The sequence below is a fragment of the Notamacropus eugenii genome, chromosome X (assembly GCF_028372415.1).
Source record: "Notamacropus eugenii isolate mMacEug1 chromosome X, mMacEug1.pri_v2, whole genome shotgun sequence".
Taxonomy (NCBI): Eukaryota; Metazoa; Chordata; class Mammalia; order Diprotodontia; family Macropodidae; genus Notamacropus; species Notamacropus eugenii.
This window is the reverse complement of record NC_092879.1, coordinates 93,126,250-93,149,932: the sequence shown is the minus strand read 5'-3', so window position 1 is coordinate 93,149,932 and position 23,683 is coordinate 93,126,250. Positions and strand designations below refer to the sequence as shown.

Sequence of the window (23,683 nt, the reverse complement as noted above, 5' to 3'; positions counted from 1 at the left end):
GCAGTGGCTCCCCATTGTCTTTACATTTCAAGCCTTTCACAATCTGACTTCAGTTTGCTTTTCTAGGCTTACACATTATTCTTCCTTCCACTGGCTGTCTCCTATGACTTGGATGCTTTCCCTCTAGAACTCATAGCTCCCTTCAAGGCTCAATTCCAATGTCACCTCCATAAAAGGACCTTTCCCAATACCCCCAGTTGTTAGTATCTCCTCATCCCATCACTGTGCACTTACTTGGTATATAGCTTGTGTTTACTAATACGTGAACAGTCTGTGGTCCTCCAGCAGAATGCTTTGTGTTTGTCTTTGATCAGTCACAGAGTAATGAGATGGGCCGTATTGTTAGTTACCATTCACTGAACATTTAAGTAGAGCTCTGAAAGCCCCATAATTAACATAATTTATACAATATATATTCAACATAAGAGAAGACATGCATGATATGTCAGCATCAATGGATAAAGGCAGGTCAAAGATGTTACAAAAGAGATTCCTTAAAAAAAAAAGAGAGAGATTCCTAACCCAACTCTAAGATTCCGTGAGACTAAACCTTCATTGCCAAGCCCTCTTTGGCCAAGTCTACGTGGCCGTTTCTACTGGATTAACAAACGCCAGCGATAACACTTTCATCTTTACAGAAATCTCAGATGATGTGAGTAATTCAGGAAATGTCAGGCTTTGTTGTTTATATTGTCCAGGTCATGTGGGCAACTTCTCACTTCCTTTAAGTTGATGGTCTATTATAGTAACTTCAGGGGATCACTGATAAATGCTAAACAACCAGGACTGGGGGAGAAAAGTACCCATGAGATATTTTTCACTTTGAAATATATTATTAATACTTTCTCGATCACTCAAGTCTAGACAATCAACAAAGCAGAAAATCAAAGCCCTGATCTGTAGCATTTGCTGAATTCTGAGGTGTAAAAGTTCACGTTGAAAATGTAAGGGTCAGCAGCTCCAACACATTCCCTGATGAAGAACCTAAGAAACATGCTGCTGGAGGTGACAGGAAAATTATTCTGGACCTAAGCCATGGCAGGAAGAGACTCCAGAGTTCATCTAGCCCAGTCCACTCTTTTTATAAATGAGGAAACTAGAACCCAGAGAGAGGAAGTGACCCACCCAAGGTCAGAGTATTAGGGAGCAGACATAAGATTAATAGACTCTCGGTCTTGGAAGGCATCTCAGAAGATATCTAATGAAGCTCATGACTCAAGGTAAGCTTGACATAACTCAATGACATTCCCGAAACAATCCATCCTCTGCCATGTCAGTGGGAGAGAACCCACCCTACCTCCCTGGGCAGGCTTCTGAGGTCCCATCCAGCTCTAACTTGATGACCTATGACCTCAAGGCAACCCATCTCACTTTGGGATTGTTCTAATTTCTAGGAAATTTTTCCTTATATCAAACCTAAACCCACTGGGCCAAGCAGAACAAATCAAATTCCTTCTTATATAACAGCCCTTAAAGAAAGCCATTGTGTTCTCCAGGATAAGCAGCTAGTTTTTAATCAGTCCCCACGCTCACAGTGATGCACTCCATCTTGTCAAGTGCCCTTAAGATGTAGTTCCTCAGCTGAACACAACATTCCTCAGTGCCTCTTAAACTGTGGGTTGTTCCCCTATATGGGGCTTAAGAAGCCCTGCTCTACCTGAACTGTGACCAGGGGAGGGTATAACCGAATTATCCGTTTCCTAGTTCTGGACTCTCCAGGCTCTGAAGGCAGGCTAAGAGCTGCTTTGCCTCCCCTCAACCCCCAACTGTGAGCCTGCAATCCACAGAAACCTCCAGACTTTTACACGTGAACTGCTGCCTAGTCATGCTTCCCTTCGTCTGTACTGATGACTTTACATTGTTCCCCTATTAAACTATCTCCATCTTAGATTCGTCCCACTATTCTAGCTTTACAATCTCTCTTGGATCTTGTCACCAACATGTCACCAACATATAAATTTGATAAGTATGCCCCTCTACCTCTTAATCTAAGTAATTATCAAAAACTGGATGAAGGGACACTCTTTGGGGCATTCTACTAGAGGTAAGTCAGAAATGGTGTTACACACCTTGTAGAATGGTGGAGACCTCAGCGTCTGGGGCTGACTTGCTTTGACTAGGGCCGCAAGAACACCTGTAAGAAAAACAGAAAACAAAATCTTGCAGCCAGAGTTTTCTATCTTCACCATAAACAACTTGTTGGTATTTAAGATGAGCCATGAACAGTAGTTAACCAGGCTATTTAACACAGTAATATTTATTATCAAGTTAATAAAAGATGAGAACAATGTACAAATGGTACACCTTACAGTTATATTTTTGCTGCTACTATACTGAAATTGTCTTTTAAATGACGTCTCTTATCAGAGGTGCTTGTATAGCAGTAAAGATGGAGAACTTAAAAAAGAAGAAAAGAAATGGTGTTACAGACCCAGTTTCTATGTTAGACAACACCTGAGATTTCATTAGGGTAAGAAACTCCCTCTACCAACGAAGAAAGCACCTTCTCTCTAAGGAATAGTCTTAAAGAGCTCTTTGAGGCACTGAGAGGTTACGTGACTTTCCTAGGGTCACAGCCCCATACATTTGAGGGTGAACTTGAACACTGACTCTCCATAACAACAGCAACAGCCAAGATCACAACTGGCAAAACAGCAGAGTAGTTGTTTTTAAAACAATTCTCCCCATCTCCAAACAAGAAATGTGCCAAGTCTTGATTAATTAAAGCTGCAACAACAAGATGACAAAAGCAGTTTCTGAAACAGCAGAGACCTAAACTATGTAAAGCTCCCATCAGCCCTGCCTGCCATATCCCTCCAGAACAATCTGCAAGGCTTACCTTTCCACCTCCCAATGCAGCAGTCTCTACCTAAACAGCAACAACTTGGAGTGAATCCCTCCTCACCATGTAAAGGGCATAAAACACCGATCCTATCCAGCTAAATAACAGAAAGTAGATACAACTGCCTGCAGGGAAGGGGTCCACAAACCTAGAGCGTTCAGACCACCTGACTGAGGAGTCGCTCTGCCTTGTATCTGCTGCTCCCCATCCCATCACTTCTAATCTCTCCAACCTTGACTGCCACCACCTCTCTCGGCCTCCTCGTCCCTCTGTTTAAAGACCTGGAGAGGAGAGCACCAAACTGGCATGTCCAATGCCCTCCTTGACACAGGGCACAACCTGACTTAGATCGCTTCACTTTGCATCTGATGTCATGCCTCGTTTTAACGCCACAGAACAAGATGCCCCCACGCTGGGTACCCTCCCCCAGCCCACTTGCTTTCATCCTTTAGGTTGTAAGCTCATTGAGGGCAGGGACGTTTTTATGTACTGTGTCCCCAGCATGCAGTAGATGCTTAATCAATGTTGACTGGACTGGAGTTTAGGGCCAAAAAGTCTTGGGTCCATACAAAAGAAAAGGTGTTTGCCAAGAATGGAACAAGAAAAGACCAAAAGGTGAGGAGACAAACCAGCAAACAACTATCCGGGAAGCAAGAAAGCAGGAGGAAAAATGATCAGGTGTCAGTCAAGGTCCTATAGAAATCAACAGTGACAAAACAGTTACAACAGTTACAAAGACAGGAAGAAAACTTAGGAAAAACTGAAAAGAGCACAGCACAATAAAGAAGTATGATACTACAACACAAAAGAAACCAAAAACCTTCCAGGGGAAAGCAAGAAAAATTCTGAGAATTGTTCAGAGATCATGTAACACTACAGACCCAAATGCTTTCAAACAGATAAATGAAACATTTTTTTGGAGGGGGAAAGGCAAGGCAATTGGGGTTAAGTGACTTGCCCAAGGTCACACAGCTAGTGAGTGCCAAGTGTCTGAGGTGAGATCTCAACTCAGGTCCTCCTGACTCCAGGGCTGGTGCTCTATTTAAAATTTTTAAAAGATGGTATTAGGATGGAAATTAGATAGGAAATCAAAGCTCTCAAAGGAGAAGTAAATAAGACAAACAGCAGAGTGGACAACTTAAAACATACCACAGATGAGTCTACAAAGTAGTAGATGCTCTTATAAAAAAAATGACAGCCAAGGAACTCAAAAATGCAGAAAAAGAAAAACGCAAAGACAACAACTTTAAAAGAACACATGATTTTGATACAAGCCAAAGCAAATGACCCTGAAGGCAGGATATTCAAATATAAGGATCACAGATCTCCCAGAAAAAGCATGATGAATTAAAAAGCCTGAATATTATCCTGTAGCAATAAGAAAATTGTTCAAGATCTGTTAAAAGTGATAAAGTATTAATTGATTTATTTGGGATTGTAAAGAGAGAAAAGATGACATACTCGAAATTCTCAAACATGTAACTTCCAGAATGTCAATGTAAATAGCAAATTTTGCAAGTAGCCAAGAACAAAGCCTTAAGCTACAAAGGTAAGTTAATTCGACTATCACAAGATTACGCCACATTGATGAGAAGTCAGAGCTAAGATTGACAGATGTGGGTAGAAAGACGCACATACACATAGCTCTGAACCCACAACCCATAGAACGGCTACAGGGGAGCAACTCACGGCGAATTCTACACCCAGAGGCCACAGAACATTGGAGCGAGGGAGATTTCTGTTCCGGAGAGACCTGCAAACCTCTCGCGGGGGGTCCTTCACGCTGTGGACTGGGCGCCGGGTCTGGGAACTGAGGGCAGCCCTACCGCGGCCGCGGCACTGAGAGGAAAAGATCCGAGCGGGCTTCGGGGACAGGATCTCCAGCAGCCACACAAGTCCCTCCGCCCACAGGTGACGGGGGTCGGTGAGAGAATCTCTTTGGCGGGTCGAGAGTGGAGTGGGGTGCCCCCATGATTTGGGCCCCCCCAGGAGGTAGAAGCTGAGAGGTGGCTGCAGACAGGGGCTCCCCAAGGGGGCAGGAGCCTGGATCCATTGTGGAAGGTCTGTGCATAAACCCCCTGAGGGAACTGAGCCTGAGAGGTGGCCCTGCCCCTACCTGACCATCTGAACTTAATTCTCACACTGAATAGCAGCCCTGCCCCCCACCAAAAGCCCTAAGGCTGGAAGCAGCATTTGAATCTCAGACCCCAAACGCTGGCTGGGAGGACCAGGAGGCGAGGTGGGTGTGGAGAATATTCAGAGGTCAAGTCACTGGCTGGGGAGAATGCCCAGAAAAGGGAAAAGAAATAAAACTATTGAAGGCTACTTTCTGGGAGAACAGGCATTTCCTCCCTTCCTTTCTGATGAGGAAGAACAATGCTTACCATCAGGCAAAGACACAGAAGTCAAGGCTTCTGTATCCCAGCCCACCCAATGGGCTCAGGCCATGGAAGAGCTCAAAAGGAATTTTGAAAATCAAGTTAGAGAGGTGGAGGAAAAGCTGGGAAGAGAAATGAGAGACATGAAGTCAAAGCATGAACAGCAAATCAGCTCCCTGCTAAAGGAGACCCAAAAAAATGTTGAAGAAAATAACACCTTGAAAACTAGCCTAACTCAATTGGCAAAAGAGGCTCAAAAAGCCAATGAGGAGAAGAATGCTTTCAAAAGCAGAATTAGCCAAATGGAAAAGGAGATTCAAAAGCTCACTGAAGAAAATAGTTCTTTCAAAACTAGAATGGCACAGATGGAGGCTAAGGACTTTATGAGAAAGCAAGATATCACAGAACAAAGCCAGAAGAATGGAAAAATGGAAGATAATGTGAAATATCTCATTGGAAAAACAACTGACCTGGAAAATAGATCCAGGAGAGACAATTTAAAAATGATGGGACTACCTGAAAGCCATGATCAAAAGAAGAGCCTAGACATCATCTTTCATGAAATTATCAAGGAAAACTGCCCTGAGATTCTAGAACCACAGGGCAAAATAAGTCTTCAAGGAATCCACAGAACACCACCTGAAAGAGATCCAAAAAGAGAAACTCCTAGGAACATTGTGGCCAAATTCCAGAGTTCCCAGGTCAAGGAGAAAATATTGCAAGCAGCTAGAAAGAAACAATTCAAGTATTGTGGAAATACAATCAGGATAACACAAGATCTAGCAGCTTCTACATTAAGGGATCGAAGGGCATGGAATAGGATATTCCAGAAGTCAAAGGAACTAGGACTAAAACCAAGAATCACCTACCCAGCAAAACTGAATATAATACTTCAGGGGAAAAATTGGTCTTTCAATGAAATAGAGGACTTTCAAGCATTCTTTTTTTTTTTTTTTTTTTTTTTTTTAGATACTACTTTTTTTTTTTTATTTAGCTTTTAACATTCATTTTCACAAAATTTTGGGTTACAAATTTTCTCCCCTTTTCTCCCCTCCCCCCCCCAAACGCCAAGCATTCTAATTGCCCCTATGACCAATCTGCTCTCTCTTCTATCATCCCTCTCTGCCCTTGTCTCTTTCTTCTCTTTTGTCCTGTAGGGCCAGATAGCTTTCTTTACCCCTTTACCTGTATTTCTTATTTCCTAGTGGTAAGAACATTACAGTTGATCCTAACACTTTGAGTTCCAACTTCTTTACCTCCCTCCCTCTCCACCCCTTCCCTTTGGAAGGCAAGCAATTCAATATAGGCCAAATCTGTGTAGTTTTGCAAATGACTTCCATAATAGTTGTGTTGTATAGGACTAACTATATTTCCCTCCATCCTATCCTGTCCCCCATTACTTCTATTCTCTTTTGATCCTATCCCTCCCCATGAGTGTTGACCTCAAATTGCACTCTCCTCCCCATGCCCTCCCTTCTATCATCCCCCCCCACTCTGCTTATCCCCTTATCCTCCACTTTCCTGTATTGTAAGATAGGTTTTCATACCAAAATGAGTAGGCATTTTATTCTTTCCTTTAGTGGAATGTGATGAGAGTAGACTTCATGTTTTTCTCTCACCTCCCCTCTTTATCCCTCCACTAATGAGTCTTTTGCTTGCCTCTTTTATGAGAGATAATTTGCCCCATTCAATTCTCCCTTTCTCCTCCCAATATCTCTCTCTCTCACTGCTTGATTTCATTTTTTTTTAAGATATGATCCCATCCTCTTCAATTCACTCTGTGCACTCTGTCTCTATGTGTGTGTGCGTGTGTGCATGTGTGTGTGTGTAATCCCACCCAGTACTCAGATACTGAAATGTTTCAAGAGTTACAAATATTGTCTTTCCATGTAGGAATGTAAACAGTTCAACTTTAGTAAGTCCCTTATGACTTCTCTTTGCTGTTCACCTTTTCATGGTTCTCTTCATTCTTGTGTTTGGAAGTCAAATTTTCTTTTCAGTTCTGGTCTTTTCATCAAGAATGCTTGAAAATCCTCTATTTCGTTGAAAGACCAATTTTTCCCCTGAAGTATTATACTCAGTTTTGCTGGGTAGGTGATTCTTGGTTTTAGTCCTAGTTCCTTTGACTTCTGGAATATCCTATTCCATGCCCTTCGATCCCTTAATGTAGAAGCTGCTAGATCTTGTGTTATCCTGATTGTATTTCCACAATACTTGAATTGTTTCTTTCTAGCTGCTTGCAATATTTTCTCTTTCACCTGGGAGTTCTGGAATTTGGCCACAATGTTCCTAGGAGTTTCTCTTTTTGGATCTCTTTCAGGCGGTGTTCTGTGGATTCCTTGAATATTTATTTTGCCCTCTGGTTCTAGAATCTCAGGGCAGTTTTCCTTGATCATGAAAGATGATGTCTAGGCTCTTCTTTTGATCATGGCTTTCAGGTAGTCCCATCATTTTTAAATTATCTCTCCTGGATCTATTTTCAAGGTCAGTTGTTTTTCCAATGAGATATTTCACATTATCTTCCATTTTTCCATTCCTCTGGCTTTGTTCTGTGATTTCTTGCTTTCTCATAAAGTCCTTAGCCTCCATCTGTGCCATTCTAATTTTGAAAGAACTATTTTCTTCAGTGAGCTTTTGAATCTCCTTTTCCATTTGGCTAATTCTGCTTTTGAAAGCATTCTTCTCCTCATTGGCTTTTTGAACCTCTTTTGCCAATTGAATTAGGCTAGTTTTCAAGGTGTTATTTTCTTCAACATTTTTTTGGGTCTCCTTTAGCAGGGAGCTGATTTGCTGTTCATGCTTTGACTTCATGTCTCTCATTTCTCTTCCCAGCTTTTCCTCCACCTCTCTAACTTGATTTTCAAAATTCTTTTTGAGCTCTTCCATGGCCTGAGCCCATTGAGTGGGCTGGGACACAGAAGCCTTGATTTCTGTGTCTTTGCCTGATGGTAAGCATTGTTCTTCCTCATCAGAAAGGAAGGGAGGAAATGCCTGTTCACCAAGAAAGTAACCTTCTATAGTCTTATTTCTTTTCCCTTTTCTGGGCATTTTCCCAGCCAGTGACGACCTCTGAATATTTTCCTCACACCCACCTCACCTCCTGATCCTCCCAGCCAGTGTTTGGGGTCTGAGATTCAAATGCTGCTTCCAGCCTCAGGGCTTTTGGTGGGGGGCAGGGCTGCTATTCAGTGTGAGATTAAATTCAGATGCTCAGGTGAGGGCAGGGCTGCCTCTCAGGCTCAGTTCCCTCAGGGAGTTTATGCACAGACCTTCAACAATGGATCCAGGCTCCTGCCTGCTTGGAGAGCCCTGGTCTGCCGCTGCCCCTCAGCTTCTGTCTCCCGAGGGGGACCGAGCCATGGGGGCACCCCACTCCCCCCTCGACCCTCCAAAGGGACTCTCTCACAGACCCCCGTCACCTGTGGGTGGAGGTACTTGTGCGGCCGCTGGAGATCCCGTCCCTGAAGCCCGCTCGGATCTGTTCCTCTCGGTGCCGCGGCCACGGCAGGGCTGTACTCAGCTCCCAGTCCCGGCGCCCAGTCCGCAGCACGAAGGACCTTTTACGAGAGGTTTGCAGGTCTCTCCGGAACAGAAATCTCCCTCGCTCCAATGTTCTGTGGCCTCTGGGTGCAGAATTCACCGTGAGTTACTTCTTTGTAGTCACTTTCAAGCATTCTTGATGAAAAGACCAGAGCTGGAAAGAAAATTTGACTTCCAAACACAAGAATGAAGAGAACCATGAAAAGGTGAACAGCAAGGAGAAGTCATAAGGGACTTACTAAAGTTGAACTGTTTACATTCCTACATGGAAAGACAATATTTGTAACTCTTGAAACATTTCAGTATCTGGATACTGGGTGGGAGTACACACACACACATGCACACACGCACACATACATAGAGACAGAGTGCACAGAGTGAATTGAAGAGGATGGGATCATATCTTAAAAAAAAAAATGAAATCAAGCAGTGAGAGAGAAAGATATTGGGGGGAGAAAGGGAGAAATGGAATGGGGCAAATTATCTCTCATAAAAGAGGCAAGCAGAAGACTCATTAGTGGAGGGATAAAGAGGGGAGGTGACAGAAAAACATGAAGTCTACTCTCATCACATTCCACTAAAGGAAAGAATAAAATGCACACTCATTTTGGTAGGAAAACCTATCTCACAATACAGGAAAGTGGGGGACAAGGGGACAAGCAGGGTGGGGGGAATGATGGAAGGGAGGGCATGGGGAGGAGAGTGCAATTTGAGGTCGACACTCATGGGGAGGGATAGGATCAAAAGAGAATAGAAGTAATGGGGGACAGGATAGGATGGAGGGAAATATAGTTAGTCCTATACAACACAACTATTATGGAAGTCATTTGCAAAACTACACAGATTTGGCCTATATTGAATTGCTTGCCTTCCAAAGGGAAGGGGTGGAGAGGGAGGGAGGTAAAGAAGTTGGAACTCAAAGTGTTAGGACCACTAGGAAATAAGAAATACAGGTAAAGAAAGCTATCTGGCCCTACAGGACAAAAGAGAAGAAAGAGACAAGGGCAGAGAGGGATGATAGAAGAGAGAGCAGATTGGTCACAGGGGCAATTAGAAAGCTTGGGGGGTGAGGGGATAAAAGGGGAGAAAATTTGTAACCCAAAATTTTGTGAAAATGAATGTTAAAAGTTAAATAAAAAAATTAAATTAAATTAAAAAAGACAGATGTGATGGGTGAAATCTGAAATAACTTGAGGAAACAAAGGTGAGAGCTTTCAAGCACATAAATTTAGTAAGTAATACATGTCAAGTGGATAACAAATCATAACTAGGCCTTGTCAGCTTGGCACTGGACCCAAATACAGAAGAAGACATATTTTTAAAAGGTAACAATTAACGGGCCATAAACCAGGATACAAAATTAGGTAATCTGGTTTCTAACTGGAGGAAAGATTAAGGACTTTCTGAGCTGGGACAGGGATAAGCGAGTCTCAGGAGTTGGGAGGAAGGAGAATGAGGAGGTAGACTTTACTGGATATGAAACGGGATGTCACTCAATTTCCAAGATTAGCAAGTAGGTAGAATTTACTGGAAAAAGAAACTCAAGTATCAAAATGGAGTCAGTTTTACAAGACGAAGTCAGTTTGATTCACACAATTCTCTCAATTCCCCTCTTTGATCCATCCCCTCCCCCCATGGAGCACTTACCTATTAGCCAAATTTATAAGGTTTTTAAGACCACTAGAAAGCATCTTCTCACATAGAACAACAGCTAATACAAAACCGAAGAACAATGATGATGAGTTCCCTAAGGAGACAAATCTTGTTAAATAGGCTCTATAGATAAACTACATCAGGCTACAGATCAAACTACTTATAGGGCTCACAACAGACTAATTCTGAGAGGGGAGATTTACATGTTGCCAACGTAAACCAAGAAAACTCAGCAAACATAAACACCATGAAAGAAAGGGCTGAAGCAATACAATGATAATCATCTAAATAATGCCCAGTCTCCTTGTATCCAGTAACCCATTCCCAATGTCCATTTAATCATTTTATCTTGCTTCCCAGATGTCCCATGTAGTCCTCTAGTCCTTGGAAATATCTTCCCTTGGACAATCTGAAATAGGCTTCATTCTCAGGGCAGCTCTGAAGGGGGCTCTGCTTCTCTGGTTTCAAGTCATTTGTCAAAACTGTTGGATAATTCTACTAAAACACTTAATTTGATTTGGTACAGGCCAATTTGGGGATCCATTTGGATTTTCGTCTATTGTAGACCAATCTTAATTTCTTCAGTAATCAAAAGTGCCAAATTGAAGCCAAAATAGGTAATTAACTGAATCTCTTGGAGTTTTAAACCAATTTTCACATAATTCAATAGATCCCATGACCAGCTTATCAGCCACTTGATAATTATGGCTACATGTGACTGCCAGTCATGCCACTCACCAATGTGGTTATCTGTATGTAGTGTACTCTTCTCCAACTTAAGTGGAGTCTCACCTATTGCCTCCAAGGGACTTCCCAGGAAACACCTACCCCAAAATGTGGGGACTTAACTTAGCTCAGAAGACTATGAGATCAAGGTGGGGGAGTCTGACCTCCAGGGCAGTCTTCCACAAAATTTCTGAAAGCCCATCCCGAGGTCTGAGTCTAGTCTTGACCTGACTGGCTTTACCAAAAACTGTGACAGGTGAAATATGAAATAACTTAAGGAAAGTTAAATCTTCCAAGCATACATATTTGAGTAAGCAATGAATTCCAAGTGCATAATGAATCGCGACCAGGCCTCCTCAGCTTGGTACTGGACCCCGAATATAGGAAGAGACAGATTTTTATGCATTAAAAAAAATAATTCACAGGAAATAAACCAGGATACAATTAGGCAATCTGGTTTCTAATTGGAGGAAAGATTAGGGATTTTCTGAGTTAGAAGGGGGATGAGCAAGTTTCAAGAGTTGGGAGAGGAAGGACAAGCAGGTGGATTTTCCCAAATGTGAAACAGGGTGTCATTCAATTCCCACAATTAGCAAGTAGATAGAATTTATAAGAAAATGAAACTTAGGTTTCAAAAAGGAATCTGTTTTACAAAATGGATTCTCACAACTCTCTCACAGATAGTCCAAGAACTAAAGGGAAAAGGGATATACCCAAAATATAACCTGATAAAGCTAAGTCCAATAATCAATGAAAAAAGATGAACCTACAGGAGAAGAGGTATTTCAAATAGTCCTACAAAAGAAATCAGAAAAAACAGAGCATTCAATTTGAAAACACCCCAAACAACAGAAGTATAAGAACATCACACATAAATGTCTTTTAAATTGAGTTACCTCTGTAAGAATTATATAACAGCCTATCATGCTGAGGAGAGCCCAGATATAATAGCACCACTGTCCCTACTGATAAGAATACGTAGTTAGAGAAATGCAAATTTGTTCCATTTTGCATCTCTTTCTAGTACTCTTCTACTTCAGTTAGACAGTCTCCAAAGCTCTCCAATGACCTCCCTTTGCTTAGAGTAGGGGCTCTTAATCTGGGGATCCCTAAGGGATCTACGAATAGAATTGAAAAGGTCCATGAACCTGGAATTTTTAATATACTGATATTAATTTGATTTGTGTTTCAATATAATAGGTTTCCTTTGTAATCCTATGTATTTTATTTTATGAAATTAAAATCATTATTCTGAGAATGGGTCCACAGGCTTCACCATTCTACCAAAGGAGTTCATGACATTTGGCTTAATACGTTGGAGGTTAAGAATCCCTGGGCCTAGGTGGTAAAGTTCAGCATCCTTAGCATGACATTCAGGGTTCCAATGTTACTGATCTGGCCCCAAGTCCCTTTGCCAAGCTGACTTGCATATATGCTGGACAGAGAATTCAATGTGGAATAGAGAAGGTATTCTAAACCCTCACGCTGGACAGTTACGGGCCCTAGGGCAGTCCATGCACCTCTCAAAGCTCCACTTTCACCATTCACAAAATGACAACGATAAAAGCACTGATCTCCCAGGGCTGTTCTGAGGATAAATGAAAGAATGGATGGGATGTATTTTGCAAATCTTAAAACTAAATAAATGGCAACTATTATTATCACCCCATTTCTCCTGGAAGTCACTAAGATTTATTAAAGGCTTTGAACCAACCGCAGAATGAAAACAACTCACCACAGCTGCTACTGATTGTAGCACTTCACAGATGGACCATGGAGAAAACAAAGAATATTTTTCATGCATCTTTTTTCCTACAAACTGGGAGTTTATGAGACAGGACTGGGGCCAACTATGGATCTTAGCTGAGTGAGGCAACAATTTGTGTATCCCTCTAAAAACTGAAACAGAAACTAAGAGTAGTAACAATAACAGCAGCCATGTTTGCCTTTCTTGATTATTGCTACAGTTAACTCAGTAGTTAATAAATAAACTGAAGAGGCTCACCAACAAGGTCATAGCTTTTTGTTTATAGCTAGGTAATGGCTGAACATAGGAAATACAAACTACTGACTACGTATTGTTTTATGTTTGTGATAAACAAAGGGTGAAATAGGTCCATTCCCTCACAGAAAAATACATGTGACTTAGCACTTGCTTACTGGCTAGTTACAGCCTCATATGTGTAGTGTACTAGACAGTCTATGACACCTGATGAAATTCACATGAAAAGCAACACAAATCATTACTAACACAAATGGAAAGAGCTCATAAACAAAAGTGTCAAAGATCGTAAAAGACAGAAATAGCGTTGGAGAAACTGTGGGAAGACAGTCATTCTGTCAGCAGAGTTACATGTAAATCGGTTGAACCATTAAGAAAAATAACTTGGAATTATTCAAGAAGCAGTACTGAACTGTCCATATCCAACTATATAAATACTGGGAATGGACCTCAAGCAAGTAAAAAAGGAAACAAAAGGTCTCATACAAGCCAAAATATTTGTAGCATTTTTTATGGTAGGAAAACCTGGCAACAAGGTGGATGCCTACTGATCAAGCAACTATGGAACAAATAGTGGTATGTGAACACCACCATTTCTGTTCTGTAAAAAACAAACTAATACGAAGAATCTAAAGAGGCTAGGCAAGACTGTACTGACTGAAGCAGAGTGGGGGAAAGTGGCACCAGAATATTCTACACAATTACCATAATAATACAAAGAAAAACAACGCTGAAAGAAATCAAAATTCTGATCAATGCAAAGGCCAATATCAACTCCTAAGTACAGAAAATGAAACATACCGTCTTCTCAGTGGAAAGATGGAGGATGTAGGTACAGAATAAAACATATGTAGTTAAACACAGGCAATTTGTAGGTTGCTCCATTTTTCTTAAAAGGGAGGATTATAAGAGTAAGGGTAGGAGAAGAAAGTTATTAAAAAGTAACAGTGATGTGGGGGGGAGTACCTATAAAAACATTTATTTTAACTAAATTTTATTTTTCAATTATTAAGCACATTTTTCTCCCATTTTCCTCCCTTTTAAAAAGAAGGAAAAAACAAATTGTAACAAATGTACATAATCAATAAAACAAATTCCCACATTGGCCATGTTAAAAAAAATCCGCATCTCATTCTGCATATTTAGTTCAGCCCCTCTCTTTCAGAGGGTAGGCAGCATCTTTCATCATTGGTTGTCTTTAATTATGGTTGGTAACTGCACTGATCAGAGTTCTTAAGTTTTTCAAAACTGCATTTTTACAATGTTGTAGTTACAAACTGTTAGTATAAATACATATTTAATATGTATATATTTAGCATATGTATATATAATTAGTTTATAAATACATACATACACTATACATGTAATACAAAGTATAAACTGTTCTCCTCGGTATGTTCACTTCACTTTGCATCAGTTCACACATTTCTTCCCAGGTTTCTTAGAGTATAATAGTATTCCATTATGTTCATAATACTTTCTGTCATTACCCAATTGATGAGCATTCCCTTAGTTTCCAGGTCTTTGCCAATACTTAAAAAGAAATTGTTATAAATATTTTTGTACCTATACAATCTTTTCCTGTTTTTTTGATCTCTTTGGTGTATAGGTCAAGTAGTGGTATATTATTACATGGTAAGAAATAACCAATGTGAGGAATTCAGAAAATAACAGGAAAACTTACATTCACTCTTGACAATGAATAAAATGACCATGATAACGTAAATAAAAACATTAAAGGGCAAATAAAATCCAATTCATTGCAGTTATCACTCTCAGTAAGTCCTGAATATCAGATGATATAATACAGCTGAGTAGAGATAGGTGCACTAGAAGTGCAGAGAGCTCAGTCATGGTTGTCTTTCAGTTGCTTATGCCTGACTATTTTTCTTCTTCACCAGGAAGGGTTAAATGGCTGAGACCATGGCGAGGATATTGGGAAATGACTATGTATGAAAAACAAAATCACCATAAAATTTTTTAAAATAAAAAAATACAGGTTTAAGAATAGTCTAAAATTAACACATATGCATGTGTATGTATCTATATATATACACATACATGTATATATGTGTGTATATACATACACACACACACACACACACACACACATATATATATATATATATATATATATATATATATATATATATATATATATATATATATATATATATATAAGCTATTTCCCCTAATATGGCAGATAGTCCAGAACAACAGCATTTTATTGAGCTGCTTGTACTGAATAATCCAATATACTATCCACTGTTCACATAGCTGCAGTAACAAAATTATTTGGATTATTTGTGCCTTGCAGATAGTAAGCAGTCAGGTTTCCTAGAACTTCACAAGGAGTGACTGTCACCTCATTTGAGCCTTACAACCTGCTAAAGAAGAGAAGAAACTATCCCCATCTGATAAACAAATGCAAACACCAAGAGGTTAGGCGACTTGTTTGAGGTCATTCCGTGGGAAGTAGAGAAATATGTCAAAAGCTTTCAAGAAGTCAAGAAAGAGGAAGACTGAAAAAAGGTATCGGATTTAACCATTACAATGTCACCTGTAACCTCAAAGAGGTCAATTTCAGTCTAGCAGTGGGGGCAGAAGCCATACTGCAAGAGCCAAGGATACATTGGGCAGTGAGGAAGTGGAAAGGAAAGGAGTGGAACAAAGTAGTTTGATCATAGATTAAGAAATGGAAGGACCTACGAGGCCATTTAGTCCAACAGCCTCATTTTACAGAGAATGAAACTGAATCCCAGAGAGGTAAAGTGACTCACCCAAGGTCACAAAGATAGCAAGTGACAGAGCCAGGATTCACATTAGAATTGTCAGACTCCAAACCTAGTGATCTTTCTATTTCACCATGCTATTTCCCTAATGATCTCCAACAGCGTCAAACGCTGCAGAAAGATCACGGAGAATGAGGATTGAGAAATACGGAAAATGTAAGTTTAATATTGATGTTGGTTTGTTGTCTACAGTTTCTTTTACCAAAATGTAATTTCCTTTCTTATCTTTGTTTATATTGTGAATTTTGCTTTGTGTGATAGTATGATTCCAACTCCTGGTTTTATAGATTAATCTGCTGCATAGCAAATGTTGTTTCAGCCTCTCATTTTCATTCTATATATGTCTTTACCTTTTAGATATACTTCTTGTAACCACAGATTGTGGGGTTTTATTTTCTTAACCAATCCATCATTCTCATATCATTAGATTTTTAAAATTCATTTACATTTAAAGTTATGAGTGAAGTTTATATTTTCCTCCATTTGTATCTTTAGCATTTCTTTTTTTCTGAATTAGGGGGTGTGTGTTACGTGTGCTGTGTGTCCTGGATGTGTGTAGACGCATGCGTGCATCCCCCTTCCTCTAAATTAGTACTGTGTCTACAATTACTATTAGTTTTGCTGTATTTACTACAAGACAACCTTATTCCCACAGGCATTTTTCCCCTCATCCTCAACACCCCTCCCCCCATTTTGTTAAGCATCAATCTAGTTTTAGAGTTTTATTTGACTTAGAGATTTCTTTTTTCCTTTTACTTCTTTACTTAATTCTTCTCCTTCCTTTTCCCTTTCTCAGCTAAATGGTTAATTTAAAATTCCCACTCCTCTTCTCCCCTCCAATTTCTTTCACTTGTAGGTTTTTTTTTTCTAAAACGGCTTTCTTTACCTTATTCTCTTATATTTCTGTCTATTCTAAACTTTTATTTTTTTAAAACTGAAATGAGTCCATTAGAGTGTGATCTGCTTGAAGGCAGGGACTGGTCTCTTGCCATTCTTTCTATCTCCAGGGTTTAGCACAGTGCCTAGCACACAGCAGTCACTCAATCAACGATGGTTGACTGGTGACTGATTCCTTTGCTTCATGATCCGTATATTCATTAATTCCTTCTTTACCTTTTTTGTGTTCCTCATAAAATTAAAGCTTCTAAAATACTGAGTCTGTTCCCTCTTCTAACTAATTTCTGTTATTGCCTTGTGTATCTTTCTCCTTCACCCCTCTTTTCTGTTGTCTCTGACAAATAGCAATTCATGATACAAGTATCCTCCCAATGATCTTTTTTTTCTCCAATCATCTTTTCTTAGCACGGTTCTTGGCACATAGTAAATGTTTACTAAATGCTTGCTATGACTTGTTGACTTTCCCATTTGCCACGAAATCTCCTTGTTGGTTCCATATCCTCATACCCTTCTAGATGACTGTTAATCCTCAGGAGCTCCAATTTTCCTTCACTTGAGGACTTGCTGTCTTGAGGCACAACTCCATCTCAGAGGAAATGGTCTCCTCTATGCACCAACATACAGCAGATTAGACCCGTTGTAAGGTCCCCACCTCCCATTACAAACTATATCTTTCCTCCCATGAGAGTTTTCTTTAGGGGGATGCCCTCACATCACTGGGTTGAGATCTTCCTCTTTCTTTCCCCACCTTTACTACTCCATCCATTCTCCTGTAGTTCTCTTCTTACTAAAAGACTATAAGAGTCATTTTTCTTTAATCATTTACCATGGACTTGATTGGGACACATCACACATTCCTCTCTCTTCCCTTTTATGACCCCTCCCATGCTGCAAGTTAGTCCTACAGAATGCAATGACTCGCCAGTAGAAGAAATTGTGGGGGTTGATTTCAGGCGATCATCTCATCCTGGCATGATGGCTCATGGAGTTGAAACCAATGAGAGTTGTTGCTGATGGAAAGGGAATAGTTAAATCTGATTTGGCAGATCAAAATACTGTGTTATAGAAAGGTGTCTCTAGTTTTAATAACCTTGTCAAAAATGGGAAATAAGACTTGAACATCCAGGAGCTAGGATGCCGGAGTGATCAGTAAGTGCTCTCCCCTCCCCCCCGATGACCGTGAGGGAACCATAAAATTCTTCCCCAGATTAATCCTGGATCAGTGGGAACAGCAGAAGGGGGCGGGTGGTCTCATAACACCAGAGGCTGGAAAAGTGGCAAAGGGGGATTCTTCCCACCGTGGTGGAGGCTATCTGGAGGGACAGACGACCCAGGGCAGAGAAAATTCGCACTGAGACCCAAGCAAGCCTCAGCCCGGGAGACGAGGCCCAGGAGGGGCGGGAACACGCATTAGCCTCTAGGCGTGCCCCAGCCCTCCAGGGGAAAGGGAAGACAATAGGGAAGCTGGGATCACCATCCCCGGACCTTGCCTTTGCCTCAGGCCAGCTGAGGAGATATCCTGAGACCAGACCACACCTCCCACACACCTATCAAGCTAACCCCAGGGTTGATCTGGGAAACAACAACAACAACAACAACAACAAAAAAAAAAAAAAAAAAAGCCTGCTTTTAGCCTAGACAAACATCAACTCAACTTAAAAGATCTGTATCTTCTGACTGAAAGAACCAAAAGCTACAACACTCAGCCAACATCATGAATCGGAAAAAGCAGACGAAAAGTGAAAAAACCATAGAATCTTTCTATGGGGATAAGGACCAAAACACAAACACCAAAGAGGTCAGAGCTGAGACTGTACTTCCATCTGAAACCTCAGATGGGACTATGAATTTCTCGCAAGCACAACTAGATTACCTGGAACGTCTGAAGAAGGATATAAAAGAAAAACTGGCCAATGATTTTAAAACTATAAAAAAAGAATTCACTGATGAGAACATCAATATGAAAAAGAAAATTGAAGAAATGGAAAAGGAAGTTCAAAAATTAACTGGAGAGAATAATTCCCTAAAAGGAAGAGTTAATCAAATGGAAAAGGAAACTCAAAACCTAATAGGGAAAATTGATCAGATGGAAAAGGAAACCCAAAACCTAACTGGGAAAATTGGTCGAATGGAAAAAGAAGTACAAAAATTAAATGGAGAAAATAGCTCCTTAAAGGGAAAAATTGGCCAGATGGAAAAGGAGATGCGAAAGCTAACTGAAGAAAACAATACGATCAAGATTAGAATTGGGCAAGTAGAAGCTAATGACTCAATGAGGCAACAAGAATCAGTCAAACAAAATCTAAAGAATGAAAAGATAGAAGAAAATGTAAAATATTTAATTGGAAAAACAACTGACCTGGAAAATAGATCCAGGAGAGAAAATCTAAGAATTATTGGCCTGCCAGAAACCCATGATGAAGAAAAGAGTCTGGACAATATCTTCCAGGAAATCATCAAGGAAAACTGCCCAGAAGTACTAGACTCAGAGGGCAAAATAGTCATCGAAAGAATCCACCGTTCCCCACCGGAAAGGGATCCCAAACTCAAAACCCCAAGAAATATAGTTGCCAAATTCCAGAGCTATCAAGTGAAGGAGAAAATACTACAAGCAGCCAGAAAGAAACAATTTAAATATCAAGGTCACACAGTCAGGATCACACAGGACCTTGCAGCTTCTACATTAAAAGATCGAAAGAATTGGAACCCAATATTCCGTAAGGCAAAGGAGTTGGGACTCCAACCAAGGATCAACTACCCAGCAAAGTTCAGCATAACATTTCAGGCAAGGAGAAAGTCATTCAACGAAATAAGGGATTTCCAGAGCTTCCTGACCAAAACACCAGAACTCAATAGACAATTTGATCTTCAAATGCAGGTCTCCAGAGAATCATAAAAAGGTAAACAGAGGGGAAAAAACAAAAACAAAAACTTGCAACTCAATTAGGGCAATCTGTTTACCTCCCTATAAGGGAAGATGATACCTATTAATCTTGAGAACTGTGCAGCTATTATGATAAAAGGGATATATGTAGAGGGAACGGGCATAAAGTAAATGATGTCATGTCAAAAATATGATTTAAGTATGAGAAGGGAATGTAATAGGAGGTGTGGAAAGGGGGAAGCAGAAAATGGCAAATTATATCACAGGAAGAAGTACAAAACTATAGTAGAGGGAAGGAGGGGAGGGAGATGAGCATTGTTTGAGAGGTACTCTCATCTGATTTGTTCAAAGGAGGGAACAATAATCTTAAGCAGATAATCCTAACTAGCTCTATAGGTAGTAGGAGGGGAAGGGGGAAGAAAGGGGAGGGTGGCTAAAAGGGAGGAAAGAAGCAATAAGAGTAAAGGGGACTAAAAGGGAGGGGGGCTAAAAGAAGGAGGGGAAGGCTGCAGGAGGAGGGGGAGAAAAGTGAATACTATTGAGGAGGGGAAGGGAGACGGGAGAGTTAAAAGCACAAATGGTGGGAAAGAGGGTGGAGGGAAATACACAGATTGTAATCATAACTGTGAATGTGAATGGGATGAACTCTCCCATAAAACGGAGACGGATAGCAGAATGGATTAAAAGCCATAATCCAACAATATGCTGCTTACAAGAAACACATTTGAAACGGGGGGATACACATAGGATAAAGGTCAAAGGATGGAGCAGAATATATTGTGCCTCAGCTCATGTAAGAAAGGCAGGAGTAGCAATCCTAATCTCAGACAAAGCAAAAGCAGAAATAGATCTAATCAAAAGGGATAAGGATGGAAACTATATCCTACTAAAAGGCACCATAGACAATGAAGCAATATCATTACTAAACATGTATGCTCCAAGTGGTATAGCATCCAGATTCTTAGAGGAGAGGTTGGGGGAGTTGAAGGAAGAAATTGATAGCAAAACTATACTAGTGGGGGACCTCAACCTCCCCCTCTCTGAACTAGATAAATCCAACCTCAAAATAAACAAGAAAGAGGTTAAGGAGGTAAATAAAACTCTGGATAAGGTAGATATGATAGATCTTTGGAGAAAATTAAATGGGAATAGAAAGGAATATACCTTTTTCTCAGCGGTACATGGAACATTTACAAAAATTGACCATGTACTAGGACATAAAAATCTCACAATCCAGTGCAGAAAGGTAGAGATAATCAATGCATCCTTTTCAGATCATAATGCATTAAAAATTACATGTAATAAAAGGCCATGGAAAGAGAAACCAAAAATCAATTGGAAACTAAATAATCTAATTCTAAAGAAGGATTGGGTTAAAGAAGAAATCATAGAAACAATCAACAACTTCATTCAAGAGAATGACAATAGTGAGACAACATACCAAAACTTATGGGACACTGCAAAAGCAGTTATTAGGGGAAGTTTTATATCTCTGAATGCTTACATAAATAAAATAGACAAAGAGGAGATCAATGACTTAGGCTTGCAGTTGAAAAAGCTAGAAAAAGAACAAATTGAAAATCCCCAAGTAAATACCAAATTAGAAATACTGAAAACCAAAGGAGAGATTAATAAAATTGAAATAAAGAAAACTATTGAATTAATAAATAAAACCAATAGTTGGTTTTATGAAAAAACTAATAAAATTGATAAACCTTTGGTTAATCTGATCAAAAAAAAGAAAGAAGAAAACCAAATTACTAACATTAAAAATGAAAGGGGTGAACTCACCTCCAATGAGGAGGAAATTAAAACAATAATTAGAAACTACTTTGCCCAACTTTATGCCCACAAATTCGACAATCTAAATGAGATGGATGAATATTTTAAAAAATACAAATTGCCCAGATTAACAGAAGAGGAAGTTGAATACTTAAACAACCCCATCTCAGAAAAAGAAATTGAACAAGCCATCAATGAACTCCCTAGGAAAAAATCTCCAGGGCCAGATGGATTCACAAGTGAATTCTATCAAACATTTAAAGAACAGTTAATTCCAATACTACATACACTATTCTTGAAAATTGGGGAAGAAGGAGTCCTCCCAAATTCTTTCTATGATACAAATATGGTTTTGATACCCAAACCAGGAAGAGACAAAACAGAGAAAGAAAATTATAGACCAATTTCCCTAATGAATATAGATGCAAAAATTTTAAATAAGATTCTAGCAAAACGAATACAGCATCTTATCACGAGATTAATACATTATGATCAGGTAGGATTCATACCAGGACTACAGGGCTGGTTCAATATTAGGAAAACTACTAGCATTATCGATCACATCAACAACAAAGCTAACAAAAACCACATGATTATCTCAATAGATGCAGAAAAAGCTTTTGACAAAATACAACATCCATTCCTACTAAAAACATTGGAGAACGTAGGAATAAAGGGAACTTTCCATAAAATAATAAGCAGTATCTATCTAAAACCTTCAGCAAGCATTATATGCAATGGGGATAAGCTAGATGCATTCCCAATAAGATCAGGGGTGAAACAAGGTTGTCCATTATCACCACTATTATTCAATATGGTACTAGAAATGTTAGCTGTAGCAATTAGACAAGATAAAGATATTCAAGGAATTAGAATAGCCAAAGAAGAAACTAAGTTATCACTCTTTGCAGATGATATGATGATTTACCTAGAGAATCCCAGAGATTCAAGTAAAAAATTACTTGAATTAATAAACAACTTTGGCAAAGTTGCAGGGTACAAAATAAACCCACACAAATCTTCTGCATTCCTATATATTAGCAACAAAGTTCAACAGCAAGAGATAGAAAGAGAAATCCCATTTAAAGTTAGGGTAGACAGTATAAAATACTTAGGAGTCTACCTGCCAAAACAAACCCAGGGACTATATGAACACAATTACAAGACACTTTTTGCACAAATAAAGTCAGATTTAAGTAAGTGGAAAAACATTAGTTGCTCATGGGTAGGCCGTGCTAATATAATAAAAATGACAATTCTACCCAAACTAATATACTTATTTAGTGCCATACCAATTAAACTATCAGACAATTACTTTCTAGAGCTGGATAAAATAATATCAAAATTCATTTGGAAAAACAAAAGGTCCAGAATATCAAAGGGACTAATGAAAAGAAATGCCTGGGAAGGTGGCCTAGCGCTACCAGACCTTAAACTGTACTATAAAGCAGCAATTATCAAAACCACTTGGTATTGGCTAAGAAACAGAGAGGTAGACAAGTGGAATAGACTTGGCACTCAAGATGCAGTAGGCAAGGAATATAGCAACCTTCTGTTTGATAAACCCAAGGACCCCAGCTTCTGGGATAAGAACTCATTGTTTGATAAAAATTGCTGGGAAAACTGGATAACAGTGTGGCGGAAATTAGGCATAGACCCATACCTGACACCGTACACAAGAATAAAGTCCAAATGGGTACATGATTTAGGTATAAAGATTGATACCATGAATAAACTGGAGAAGCAAGGAATAGTGTATTTATCAGATCTATGGAGAAGGGAAGAATTCTTTACTAAAGGAGAGATAGAATGCATTATGAAATGCAAAATGGATAACTTTGATTACATTAAACTGAGAAGTTTTTGCACAACCAAACCCAATGCAACCAAAATCCGGAGGGATGTAGTAAATTGGGAAAAAACTTTTACAGCTAAGCTCGGGGATAAAGGCCTCATTTCTAGAATATATAGAGAACTGACCCAAATGTATAATCATACAAGTCATTCCCCAATTGATAAATGGTCAAAGGATATGAACAGGCAATTTTCAGAGGAAGAAATTAAAGCTATCTATAATCATATGAAAAAATGCTCTAAATCACTATTGGTTAGAGAGATGCAAATCAAAACAACTCTGAGGTACCACATCACACCTATAAGATTGGCAAACATGACAGAACAAGAAAA

General features: G+C 39.6%; 1 long non-coding RNA gene across 2 annotated transcripts in view; it reads right to left on the bottom strand.

Moving 5' to 3' along the window:
* LOC140515272 (uncharacterized) overlaps window positions 1-23,683 on the bottom strand; it is a 69,604-nt gene that overhangs the window by 18,655 nt on the left and 27,266 nt on the right. For both annotated transcript variants that reach the window (XR_011970924.1, XR_011970923.1), the window contains exon 2: window positions 2,070-2,134. This is a non-coding gene — a long non-coding RNA (uncharacterized lncRNA). The remainder of the gene's footprint in view (window positions 1-2,069; window positions 2,135-23,683) is intronic.